At 39.8% G+C, this 13,447-nt stretch overlaps 1 long non-coding RNA gene across 1 annotated transcript; it reads left to right on the forward strand.

Annotated features, from left to right (window-relative positions):
* The first annotated feature begins 2,035 nt into the window (after positions 1-2,035).
* LOC115945816 (uncharacterized) lies at positions 2,036-5,157 on the forward strand. The gene is made up of 2 exons (XR_004080035.2): positions 2,036-2,325; positions 4,903-5,157. It is a non-coding gene; the product is annotated as an uncharacterized lncRNA (long non-coding RNA).
* The last annotated feature ends 8,290 nt before the right edge of the window (positions 5,158-13,447 follow it).

Consider the following 13,447-nt stretch of genomic DNA (forward strand, 5'->3'; position numbering starts at 1 on the left):
TCCCTTTGTTTTATTGTACTGCCTCACATGACTAAGCCAAGACAATAAAGGACCTATTTTCGATTTTGTTACAGCTTTTGAAGCACTCAGTATTGAAAAAAGACTGCTTTCTACTTCAAAACTGCTTCCAGTAACATTTGTAATTTGCAGATGAGATACAGATGCTTTAATTTCAATATGGAGAAGAGGAATTGAAAATTACTGAGGCATCAGAGAACTGGATAATCCTTATAGGTCTCTTCTTCATAAACTGAATTGAGGTGTTGATGACACAGTACAGGTATGTCCTGGGTTCAGCAGTAGCAGTCATTTTTTCTCCTTCTTAGTAGTTGGTGCAGTGCTGTGGTTTTGACTTTTGGCCTGGGAACAGCGCTGGTAACATCGATGTTTTTAGTTACTGCTCAAATGTTTAGTCTGACCAAGGACTTTCTGAGTCTCATGCTCTGCCAGGGAAGAGGGGAAGCTGGGATGAAGCAGAGACAAGACGCCTGACCCAAACTAACCAAAGAGGTATTCCATACCACAGCACGTCATGCCCAGGACGTAAACTGAGAGTTACCTTGAAGGGCTGGTTCTCTGGTGGGTTGGTCTAGATATCAGTCGGTGGGTGGTATTGTATTCTCTTCTCTTATTATTTCCCTTATCATTATTATTATTGGTGGTAGCAGCAGTGGTTTGTGTTATACCTTAGTTACTGGACGGTTCTTATCTCAACCCGTGGGAGTTACAGTCTTTCGATTCTCCTCCCCATCCCTCTGGGAGCGGGGGGAGGAAGAAGGGGGGGGGGAGTGAGCAAGCGAGACTGCGTGGCTGACAGAGTTTAAACACAACAAGGTTTTTATCCCGTATTTGGGATATATAACCTTATGTTAATTTGCTTAATTCATTGGTCTTCTTCCTGACAAGCACTTCGCTGTAGAATCTTTCTGTATCTTCCTCTACCCTCTCTGTATCTATCACATTTACCATGCTACATGAAGCCACTCTGGTATACAGAAAGGTTTTTGTGTATCTGGTTTGCTGAGCACTGCAAAAACCTGGCTTTCAGATGCCTAATGCACCTAGACTCCCTGTGCAGAGGAAAGAGGGGTTTCCAAACAGGATCCACAAAAACTAGCTAATAGGTAGGCACAAGTGTAAAAAATGTGCTTTATATAGGGCCTGTTCCCCAGGCTAGTTCAACTCAAAGGTGAACACCTCTCTCCACTTAAAATTCAGAGATTGAAACCTCTCCTCAACACATGTCAGTATAAAAGCAAGCCAGAAACAGGAACAGCATCTTCCATCCTACATCATAGTCTCGCAATTAGATATTAATCCTTCTTTTGGAAACCTTCAAAGACTAATATTTTACTATGTGTAACTCTCTCCTGCCAAATCATTTAATAAAGTCTTTGGCACAGAAAAAGAGAAACGGGGCAGGAGTACACAGCTTATAGGCTCCAATATTCAGTGAGACAGGGATTCCTGAAGTCTGCTTCAAGCTGTGTTTTGGAGAAAGCAATCTCTGTGGTTCTGTGCAGTCCTGTCTTTGTATGGGAGGTGCTCCATCTCCCTGATCATCCTTGTGACCCTCCTCTGGACTTGCTCCAGCACCTCCATGTCCTTATGTTGAGGACACCAGAAATGTACACAACACTCCAGGAGGGACATTACAAGAACAGAGGGGCAGGATCACCTCCTTGAACCTGCTGGTCACACTCCTATTGATGCAGCCCAGGATGCAGTTGGCTTTCTGTGTTGCAACCACACACTGAAGCCAGCTCACCTTGAGCTTCTCATCAACCAACACCCCCAAGTCCTTCTCAACAGGGCTTTTCTGAATCCCTTCTCTGCCCAGCCTGCAACTGTGCCTGGGATTGCCCAGACTCAGGTGCAGGACCTTTCACTTCATTTTATTGAACTTCATGAGGTTGTCATTATCCCACCTTTCAAGCATGTCAAGGTCCCTCTGAAAGTCATCCCTTCCCTCCAGCGTATCAACCAAATCACACAGCTTAGTGTGATCTGCAGACTTGCTGAGGGTGCACTCAGTCTCAGTCTGTGTCCCCAACAAAGATGTTTAGCAAGATCAATTCTGTCTTTGCTGGTGTAATAGTCCCAAGGTTGCACACTCAGTATTTATGTGTATTTGACTATATTCATCCTTCTAACCACTTTTCTTTTTTTTTTCTCTCTCATGAGTTTTAGATCTGTTAATGCAATAGGTACAGATCAAACAAGCAAAACTGTTGAGAAGGTAATACTTCAGCTAGGAAGCACAAATTACTTGGCCAGCCAGCTCACGTGTCCTACAGACTTGTTCTCTGCACTTACGATCTCAAGGTAAGCAGTAGAAAGAAGCAAGCCCAAGTCTCTCTGACCCCATTAGTGTAAAAATGCCATAAGTCTCACTGCCCTCCGAGGCTTCTGTCTTAATCAAACATCCTCTTATTTGCAAAGAAAGCAAAATTCACTGGAACAGAATTAATTAAGATTTCTTTGTTTTTTCTTTTACAATGAATTACAGTAAATGCATTTAAAATTTTCAATAAAGAATACCAGCTTGAACACACAGGTTAGCAACTACTGAAAATGACTATACATATACACATATAAGTATACATATATATATGATGTATAGTATCAGCTAGTGAAATAACTGCTTTCCTAATGGTAAAGGAATCGAACCTTATCATCATTGCCAAACTGAAAAAGTTTAGTAATTGCAATAGGGCTAGATGGGTACAAACCATGACTGAGGCTGGAGAGAACTCTGACAATCCTGGTATCAACAGAAAGTTGTCATATGTAGGTAAAATGGAAAACAAAACCTGTTTATGCCCTCTACACTCCTTTGCTTCATTTCTTTACCCTAACAGCCATTAACAGAAACAGCAATTACATCCCTTTTCAACACATCTGGAAGCACTTGTCTTTAAAGCATGGCCTAGATCTCTCTCTTTAAGCCCATTGTTCAGTCAAAAATGACAAGCAGGATTACATCACACCCCAGCTCTGCAAAGAAAGAGGTAGACACAAAACCTAGGCCTGAGCTAAGGATGTGCAAGTGACCCCGCAAACTCCATAAGGCCCACTTTAAACTGTGTTGGTTTAAAAAAATCAGTGTCAAAGCCCTTGAAATTTGGCGTTTTTTCAAGTACAAAAATGACAGCAGAGCATACAGAAAATAAGGGAGTCCAGTGCAAATGGAAAAGTTATTTATATTGGTAGAGCCTAAAATATACAACTGCCGAGAACATATGAAAGCAAAGACTCTACTAAGATTTAACTATGGGATCAAGTCTTAATTAAGGGTGAGATGTATTCCTAAATAACATCTTTCACCTGTCCAAAATATTTTTTTTTCACAAATAACCCAGTATATCCCTTTGTTCCAGCACTTTACTGGAGCACATGTAATTGAATTTTGTGAGGTAAGTTCCTGCAGACTGTATTCATCAGGCTTGCATAAAGCTAGCAGAATGCCAAAGAACAATCTAGCCAGCACCAGCTTTATGTTACAGAAAACTGGGTTGAAATTGACCTCAAGGTGTCACCCATTCAGTTCCCTTAGCCAGTTTCCTTCTGGCATTCCTGACATCAGTTTGTCTAAACTGAAAGCCACGGGGAAGAGAAAATACATTGCACTCCCAGACAATCTCCTCAAAGACTAAAAAAAATTAGCAAGCTTTGTAAATAGATGAAAGACAGTAGGTGCAACCTCTTACTTTAGGGAGGCTGTTAACTATCCCTCATATCCTTTCCATAAGCATTCTGTAAAAATACAGTCCAGGTGGGATCTACCATGAAACAAATATAGTAGTGATTAGAAAAATCATAGGGTAGTTCTTAATGTTTCACCATCAAACTGTAAAAAAACTCTAATGTGTTTTCACATTAGTGATACAAATCCTTGATTAGACAGTGCACTTAAAACATTTTGTGTGTGCATGTAAAGGAAAAGATTTCATTCACTTTGGCAGAGAGAGAGTACTTAAAATTATCTTGACAAGTCAAGGAAATAATCTGTGCATGATATTATGTTTCTGTGGGAATAACCAACTGTAGAAGTTCAAATTGAAGAACATCTAAGCACCAGCTTTACAGGAAAAGAGCTGGAGATGGAATGACTCACAGGCCAAAGAGGTTTTACCAGCTCATACTTGTGCAATATGGCATCATCTGACACAGTCAAGACTATGGAACCCACATGAATAAAAGCCGTACTAATGAGAATCCTCTGTTCAAAGTACCACAGTTTAGAAACTGTTGTATTAGTGGAAAGCTTCCAGAGGAGATTAACAGATGCTGCTGAAGATGGCAGGGGTATTTATTTGGTCTAGGGACTACACTGCAATGAGCAAATTAATAAATATTATCCTTTCTCCTGGATGTAGACGGAGAGGCAATAATACTGAGCTGCATATATACATTTGGTGTTTTTGGGACAGTTAAGGGCAAGAATGTATCATCTAGAAAATATTATAGAATCTTCTAGAAAAAAATGTATTTGAAACCTTTCAGGCAGACTTCCTCAGGTGCAGAATGAACTAGATAATCTTTATTCTCTCTGAAAGTGCTAAGAATCCATCTCCTGTTCTCAGCTAGTTTTAGAGAAGCTCATGATATATTCTTGGCCCAATGTGTATAATGACTCACCAGCTTAGATCACGTTTCCCCTCTGCGGACACCATGAGTACAATGCATGCTGTTCTTACCACAGTCAATACAGCTGTCTCTCAGTGACCTCTCCAGCACCACCATCAAAAGACTATTGTTTCCTGACCTACCTTGTATTTGTATCCCTGACACATTTCTGGGGGGCAGATGCCTTTTCCAAATCCATTCCTATTTGATTTTTAATCCAGATTAGTTTTAAAAAACCTCCACTTAATGCTCCACCTATGGGTTTTTTTTCAGTGACAGTGCTGCAGTGATGACACGATTGAAGTTCCATCAGTAGATAAAGACATAAAGACAGAGAGTTCTCCTTGCTCAGCATTTCAGTACTCTGGTGTTATGCCAATGCCATGTGATGCAAGCCTGAGCAACATTGTCTTTGCATGCCTACTGGAGCGCAATGTTCGGTGCACCACAATGCCATGTATCAGCTTTTGTGTGCTGGTACAATTGATGGCAATAACCCCCTGAATTAAATGCATCAATGTATTGGAACAATAGATTGTGGGGTTATTTTTTTCCTCTTTAGAGGAGCAAATGATTTTTATTTATTTCAGCTATAGTTAGTGCTGGTAATAGAGTTCAACTCATATCCACAGAAAACAATTAAAACAATGTTGTGTGTTCACCTTCTCTATTGTTGCTGCAGAAAAGAACACCTTTAAGACGGCGTATGAAATCTGATTAAAAAAAGAAAAAAAAGAAAACCATCTCTAATTCTTGTCTATTCCTGCTATCATCACAGAATTAACTTCAATAACACTTTCCCACCTCCATAGCAAATTGCATAACATTGCTGATACCAAGTTCTTGTCCTAATTTACAAGAATGATCCTTACTTTAGCTGAGGGAATGACAATGTCTGTTACTGGCAAACTTCTCTTGAATCTCAGGCTTGTCATTCTCTCTGATTTTCATACCAATACTAGATACAGAAATGTCTCCAATTACTGCTGAATCGTCTACCTCACTTCTTCAGAAAAACACTTACATGGTTTAGTGGTGGTCTTGGCAGTCCTGCAGTAATGGTTGGACCTGATGATCTTAAATGTCTTTCCAACCTAATTGATTCTATAATTCTATGATTCAATGAAAACTAAATGAAGACACCTTGAAATTAGTCTTCAGCATGTAGATGCCAGACAAGTCTGGAGAGGGCAGATTAACTCAAAAACCTGACTGGAACATGATCTCACATTAGTGTCCCAGATTGTCTTAATTTACCAAAAAGGAATGAAACTTAACATATCACTAAATCAAGATGATGGGGTGGTACTTATGGCACAACTGCCCCTTTATATTCCCAGCTCACTAGAAACTCTCCAAAGAGATCCCAGTTGCAGTGATCTTGCTACATACATTCTCCATGCAGAGCTGTGTTAAACTTTGTATGTGAAAAGTACACAAATCAAAGAATTAATAAAAATGTAAGAATAGTTCGGTTATTGTGTGATATGCCAAAATTTGTTTCAGTTTGTCCCTGTGAAGCTCTAGTTTGTGTTTGATGCAGGTTTTTAAAGATCTGGTTACTCCAGAGACACATGCCTTTTCAGGAGTCCTTTTAAAACCACAGCATTCTTCTGAAGCAAGGCAATGCCCACGAGTGAAACAAGCAAGAAACAAAATAAAAAATACTTCTCTGTAAGGCCCTCATGGGTTGAATTTATTGAAGAAATCACTCTTACCACATTGCAGAATTTTGCCTATAGATGCTCTCCAGACCATAACCATGGAAGGGGAAAAGAAAAAGACATGCTGCTACACAAGCTAGAGTATTACGTAGACTGCAGTGCTTATAGAAATCTACTTATGGAAATGGTTTGTGTTGGAAAGCTCATCTAGGCTACAGTATTTTCTGATGAAAGTTAGATGCATTGGCAATTCCAACAGCCTTAAGGAGTGACAAAACAGTTAAACTTCCACATGGTGACAGCCCCTGCAAATGTTGCAGAAACTGTAGTGCTTGGACTGGTGCCTAACTGTGTAGAGAATTCCCAATGGCTATTACTTCCTATAGAAAGGACAGAGGGGTTTCTTTCTTACTGACCAAGAACTCTCATGATTTCCTTTCCACAGTAAAATAAATTAAAATAATTTCACAAATTATGTCATACAATAACAGTGGAAATTCCATCAGGTCCAGGATGAATTTTATGTCATACATATATATTCATCTGAAGAAATTCTGACATTTGTCTGCAACATGGTAAACAAAGGTACAAGTTTTATTGCAAGTTGGTAGAGACTACACTTGAACCAGGGTTACATTTCTGAGTTTCTCTCATATGTTCTCCTGTCACATTATTTACCTTATTGATCTATGCCACCCAATTGGGGTAGAAGAGGGGTGTGTGATGAAAAGGCTGTGATTTTTCCCTAGCCAAAGTGCACAAGATATTTTGTTTCTCTGAAGAGCTCAGTGAATATATTGTTATACACTTTTGGAGAACAAAAAAAAAAAAAAATTGCTCACTTAGAACACTGTTTTATTCTTCTTTTATAACTCTGTTAAATACCTGTGGATCCAAGGCAAAAGATGAGCTAGGACTCCATCAGCATTTTTTTAATTTTTCCAATTCACTGAGATTGCCAATGTTCAATATTCTTGCAGAAGCCATCCTTTTCATCTCCGCAAACATTTTTCCTCACTCAAAGGCTATGTATATTATATACATATATGTACACAAATCGGTGTTTCAGACTTGCTGTATATAAACCAAAAACAATATTACTATGTTTACACATCTTATAGATTTGTTTTAGGCACCAGAGATTGTTTTTAGAAGAAAACAATCACTCTACAAATTTTACTCACCTTTTATTGCTTTAAATTTTTTATAAAACATAGTACCTGTAACATCCTTTATATAAATTACCTATTTAACTACCCTTGCATTCTCATATCATCCTCTGAGGTATACTGCAATAGAGATGCTAAAAAGGATGGTAATGTGGCCCTTACAAGGCATATGTGTCTAAGAAAATTGTTTAAACAGCACACTCTGAAGAGTAATAAGTTGTTTTTACAGAAAAGTGTCTTGTGTCTCATTAAACTACATCAGAAGTGATAAAATATGAGGTTCTTATGAAGCTGATGGCATAACAGCAGACCATCAACAGAATACACCTGATAGCTACTGGGAAGTTGGTAAGAAAATGATCCCTTGGGATCTCATTTGACAGTAAAACCTATGAAACGAACAAAAAGAAAACCCCAAGAAGTTTACTGAATACCCAAATATTTGCTGATAAACCACAAAATTCCCTGGTCTGAATTTAAAATGATCCTTTGGTGTTATTATTTTCCATAGAATATATAGGAACTTGCAAGTATTTTGATTATTGTAACCATTAATTTTAAAAAAGCCTAGAAGATAAAGAAATAAGGGGTGTTTTTTCCTGATAACTGGATAAATGTGCATACAAGAGGGCTTGAGGAAGGGGATTTAGAAAAAGAATAAAATCAGTTAAGCTCAGCAGTACCTGTAAATGGAGTGTCAGAAGGAAACAGCAAGAAATCGTACTTTTACTTTGAGTTCTAATTTTTTCTATTCATAACTTAGAGCCATATGCAACAAAAGCATTTTACTAGTGATCAGAAACAATCTATTTTAAGAATATAGGACCTGTACAAAATGACTTGCCCTCAAGTGACAGTGAGAAACTGCCATTTTCTATTGTTTATGATATAAAAATCAGGGAGCAGAAAGAATTTTACCTGCCACTAAGCCACAGTTCAGAGACATTACATCAAATACATAGAGTGTGCAGTAGCTTTTGGTGTCATCTTGATCACCACAGTGACAATTTCATTGAAGTCTGACAATGAATTATAGAGTGTTATTTTGCATCCAAGTTCTGGACCATTAACACTTTTGCGAAGGAAGGAAGTATATCATAGTGCCCTGATATGCCACATACCTCTTGCTGTGAAAAAAAAACATCATTTTTCCATTAGCAAAGGGCAGCATTGATTCTTTATCTGGTCCAAATCCCACTTCCTCCAAAGGTGCCCAAAGAAGCAGAGGCACATTATTCTCGTGTAGGTAAATTTCCAATTATATGTGCTTAACTGAACATTATTTCGGTTCAACATCTGACCACCTGCTTGAAGGCAGCAATTATTCCATGTGTTTTGAGAAAGAGAAACAAAATCACAAGTCATAGCAGTTTTGAATCATGCTTCTTCAGAAAAGAAAAAAGTTTTCATTGGCTCATAGAAAGTTTTCCAACACAGATGGTTTTCCTGGAACTTTGACAGTAGAGCTGTGCTTCTGAATTGTAAACATAGCTGCTGTTTTGGCCATCAGAATTTTGGTTTAAAATATAAACCCTTTTGAATAGAATAGGCTTGGACTGTAGTACCTTGTGAGTTATTGAAAAAAGATGCAGATACAAGTGGAATCCATTCTTTCCCAAATGCTCAGAAACCACAGCAACAATAATTATTTTCCCTCAGATGCTTTAAACTCATTCCAGCCATTGTTCAATTATTTGTAGGCTCTGCAGAAAAGGAGATGGTGTGCTTTGATCATCAATTATTTTACCAGCCAATATTATTTTACTTTTGTTTTGTATCCTTTCTCCTGCTTTGTTGCATCTGCTCATTTTTTCGGGTTAGAATTTAGTAATTCTCCTAGGTAAGGACAATTTCTGTGTTGTGTGTGGGTGGTGCCTAACACAGAATGGCTCTGCCCCTAGTGAAGTCCTCTGGAAGCAGAAGTTATACACCAATCAATCTTTTCTTGCCATGTGCTATTTTCAGTTACTTGAGATGTAACTTCAAGTGTTTCATTACTAGAATATTTGCGCAATTAAAAAACCCACTAGACAGAAAAGTGCACTTCACATGGTGGATTTCAGGAAAGTGCTTAAGAAGCAGTGGAAATAGTCTGAATGATGGTCCACTTATCCTTCCTCAGAGGAAAAAATAAATGTGAAAGGATGTCATGGTTTAAATCCAGTCAGCATAAATCATGCAGTATCTCGCTCACCACCACCACCACCCCCCCCTCTTGCCCTCCCTGTGCTCCCAGAGGGATGGGGTGGAGAATCAAAAGAATGTAACTCCCACAGGTTGAGATAAGAACAGTCCAATAACTAAGGTATAACACAAAACCACTACTGCTACCACCAATAATAATAATGATAAAGGAAATAACAAGGCAAGGGAAGAAAATACAACACCTCACCACCTGCCAACCAATAACTCACCCCACCCCTCCCAGCTGAGCACCAACCAATACCTCCCCCAACCCCACAGTGTCCTAGCCCTTCTGGGTAACTCTCAGTTACATCCGGGGCATGACATGCGGGTGGTATGGAATACGTCTTTGGCCAGTTTGGGTCAGGTGTCCTGTCTCTGCTTCCTCCCAGCTTCTCCTCCTCCCCAGCAGAGCATGAGGCTCAGAAAGTCCTTGATCAGTCTAAACATATGAGCAGTAACTAAAAATGTCTGTGTTATCAGCGCTGTTTCCAGGCCAAAAGTCAAAACCACAGCACTGCACCAGCTACTAAGAAGGAGGAAAAAAATGCCTGCTACTGCTGAACCCAGGACAAAGGACATGGGCAAACCTAAGAAAACTGTTGACAGTCCTGTCAATGCTACAATCAGCAAGCAGGAGCTGAGGAACCACATATGTATTCTGAGAGGTAACAGAGGTCTACTAATCCTCATCCATCCACTAATGCTGACTTGCTCTGAAAGCAGTTAATAACTAACTAACTGTAGGCAACCCAAACCTTTGTCTACACAGAAAGCAGGGTGTGAGTACTAGGCAATAACACCATAGTTCAGTTTCCAACCAGCAGAAACAAGTACATCTTTTCTGTTTTAAGCAATTTTTTCTAAACAAATTATTCCTGAAAAAACAAACCATGACTTTTGAAAGCATCCCTGGTTTATTATTCATCTCTCTTTTACTGCTACTCTTCAAAACCATTGAAGAATTAATATACAGATGAAGAGCAGCTGCTTCCTTTTGATTAGTCTTAATTTACTTAAAAACAAACACACAAACAAAAAAACCCTACAATATGTCAACTTTGATTAGCATTTGCGCTACACTCACCACTGGACAGTTCAATCTGCCCTGATTTTCTGCTGCACAGCCTATGTATGCAACTACTTCTGTATGCAAATGCAGCATCATAATAAATTGCTGTTGTAAGATTCACCTCTTCCGTTTGTGCATTTAAATAAAGAAAATAAACATTTCTGGCTTATTTAAAATGGAGACTCTTTGTAAATTGCTGATCAAGTTAGCTGAGTGTGTTAAGCTGACTTGTCCTGCGTTTGCCTAGGTACTTTATGTGGTTTTGAGGAGACATTTAGATATTAGAAAGACTCTTCACTATGAGGGTGGTGAGATACTGGCATAGGTTTCCCAAAGAAGCTGTGGCTGCCCCATCCCTGGCAATGTTCAAGACCAGGTTGGCAGGGGCTTTGAGCAACCTTGTCTAGTGAAAGGTGTCCTGTCATGGGTTCAGCAGTAGCTCATGCTCTGCCAGGGAGGAGGGAGAGATAGGGCGCCTGGTCTGGGCTAGTCAGGGACGTATTCCATACCACAGCACGTCCTGCTCGGGGAGGGGACTGGAAGCTGGCCGGAAGGGAAGGGGTTAACATGCCGGGCTGGGCTCGGGGAGGCAACGGGAAGCTGGCTGTGAGGGAAGGGGGGAGGCTCTCTCTCTTGCTTCCGGGGGCTGGCCTCGTGGCGGCGGGTGGTATCGTATTCTCTCTCCCTGTTTGTCTCCTCTAACATTGATTTGTTATTGGTACCAGTAGTTATTTCTGTTATACCTTGATTGCTGGACTGATTTTACCTCGATCCGTGGGAGTTGTATCCCTCCGGCTCTCCTTCCCATCCCTCCGGGAGTGGGAAGGTGAGGGGCGGGGGGGGGGGGGAGGGGAAACAAAGGGGGAACTGTGCAGATTTAGTTTAAACCGTTCTTATTTCAATCCGTGGGGGCTACATTCTTTGGATTCTCCTTCCTAACTCTCCGGGAGTAGGGGGACTTGGTTCAAACTACGACATGTCCCTACAGCAGGGGGATTGTAACTGCATGAGCTTTAAGGTCCCTTCCAACCCAAAACCATTCTGATCTTATGATTCTATGTTCAAGGAGAAATGTTCATCCTTTCGTGAAGCAATAGCATTACAGTCTGGTGGTTGAGAAATGAGAATCAGGTAAAGTAGCAACAGCTGCCCTGGAAGGAACATGTCAAAAGGTCACTGCTGTAGGTCCGAATACATGCCTGCATGGGACTCTCTCCCAGTCAGAGTCAAGATTACATGATACCTTCTGGCACAAGTGTGCAAGCATCCAGAGTACGTCACAGGAGAGGAAATGCAGGGAGATGCCAGATGGCAAATCTATATAAGAGAAACTACAACAAAACTGCAGAAACTACCCAAACTGCCACCAGTCAACAGAAAAGCTGTCTCTCCCCAGTTTTTGGAGACTGCTTATTGTTGACAGCCAGCATAAGAAAGCCCCACACTCAGTTGCCTACAGAAATGTCTGACAGCAACAACAGCAGTAACAAATTGCTAAATAACTACACTAGGTGAAAGCTAGCCAAGATAGAATATATAGACTAAGTCACAAATGCTATTTTGAGTAGGAGAGGCTAAAATGGTAGTAATCTAAACAGAAGTAATATCAACTACATTGCAAGCAGGAATACTGACAATTAGGCAAAAGCTGGACACACCCTTCAGAAGGACCTCAGAGATATGCCCAAACCCAGTGAGTCTGTGTGCATTCACATACACTGCTTCCACCACAGTTGTGCCAAAGGTATTCTAAAGCACATGGAGCTTCTTTTGCAGCGTGCTACTGCTGAACCCAGGACAGCACTGAAAGGAACAGCTTCAATAGGATTGGACAATAACAGTTCCTCAAGAGAGTATTTTGTAACTTAAGAGGTAAAGCAGCATGGGAGATACGGGATGAAACCACTTCATGGTCTTTCAGAGGAAAGACTGTCCATGCTGAGGTGCATTATAGTAAAATTCATTATTAAAAGTGGCACTAGGTCACTTTAACTTTTATTTCAAAATAAATGCCCTTGAATTTTTTTTTTTCTGTGAAGTATGAAAGGGTGGGTTAAGAGGAAGCTGAAAAATTAACCAACTTTTTGAAATGGAAATTGACTAATGAAAGATTGTCAGTGATAACAGATGGTTTGCGAATATTTTAATGCATCATGGAAATAGTTTCTGAAATACTGATTCACATAAGCCTCTAGAATTGATTTTTATTCCTCAGGCATGTCTAAAAGATCTTCTCTTCCTTTACTGTGCTTTTCAAGTATGTATACATATACTAAGATTGGCAATTTACGTGGTATATTCATGAAAAATTAACAAAGAAAGAATATTTGAAAGAACGTAAGCATGATTTCTACAGTAAACAGTTAAAAAAAAATACTGCCATTGTTCTCCAGAGTTTGATTTATAAAAAAATTAAGTAGTTAAGGTTTCTACTGTATCTAATATAATGTAGCTTTGGGATGTTCCAGATTCTGCTTGGGTTTTAAGGTTTCAGATACCTACAAACTAATCACTAACTGCAGAGAAGTGGATTCAGTGAGGGGAAGAATGAGGTGTTAGCTCTGTCTTCAGGATTATGCACTTTTTGATGTTTGCCTAGACTAGTTTAATTTGTTCTTCCAATTATACCAGTGCACTCTATTTGTGCTGCAGCAAAATCTAACTGAGAGTCAGCAAGCATGGGCTTTGCATAGGCACCAAAGGTGATGCTAGTTCTGCAGGAGGACTTA

This window comes from Melopsittacus undulatus, chromosome Z (genome assembly GCF_012275295.1).
Source record: "Melopsittacus undulatus isolate bMelUnd1 chromosome Z, bMelUnd1.mat.Z, whole genome shotgun sequence".
NCBI classification, from domain to species: Eukaryota; Metazoa; Chordata; class Aves; order Psittaciformes; family Psittaculidae; genus Melopsittacus; species Melopsittacus undulatus.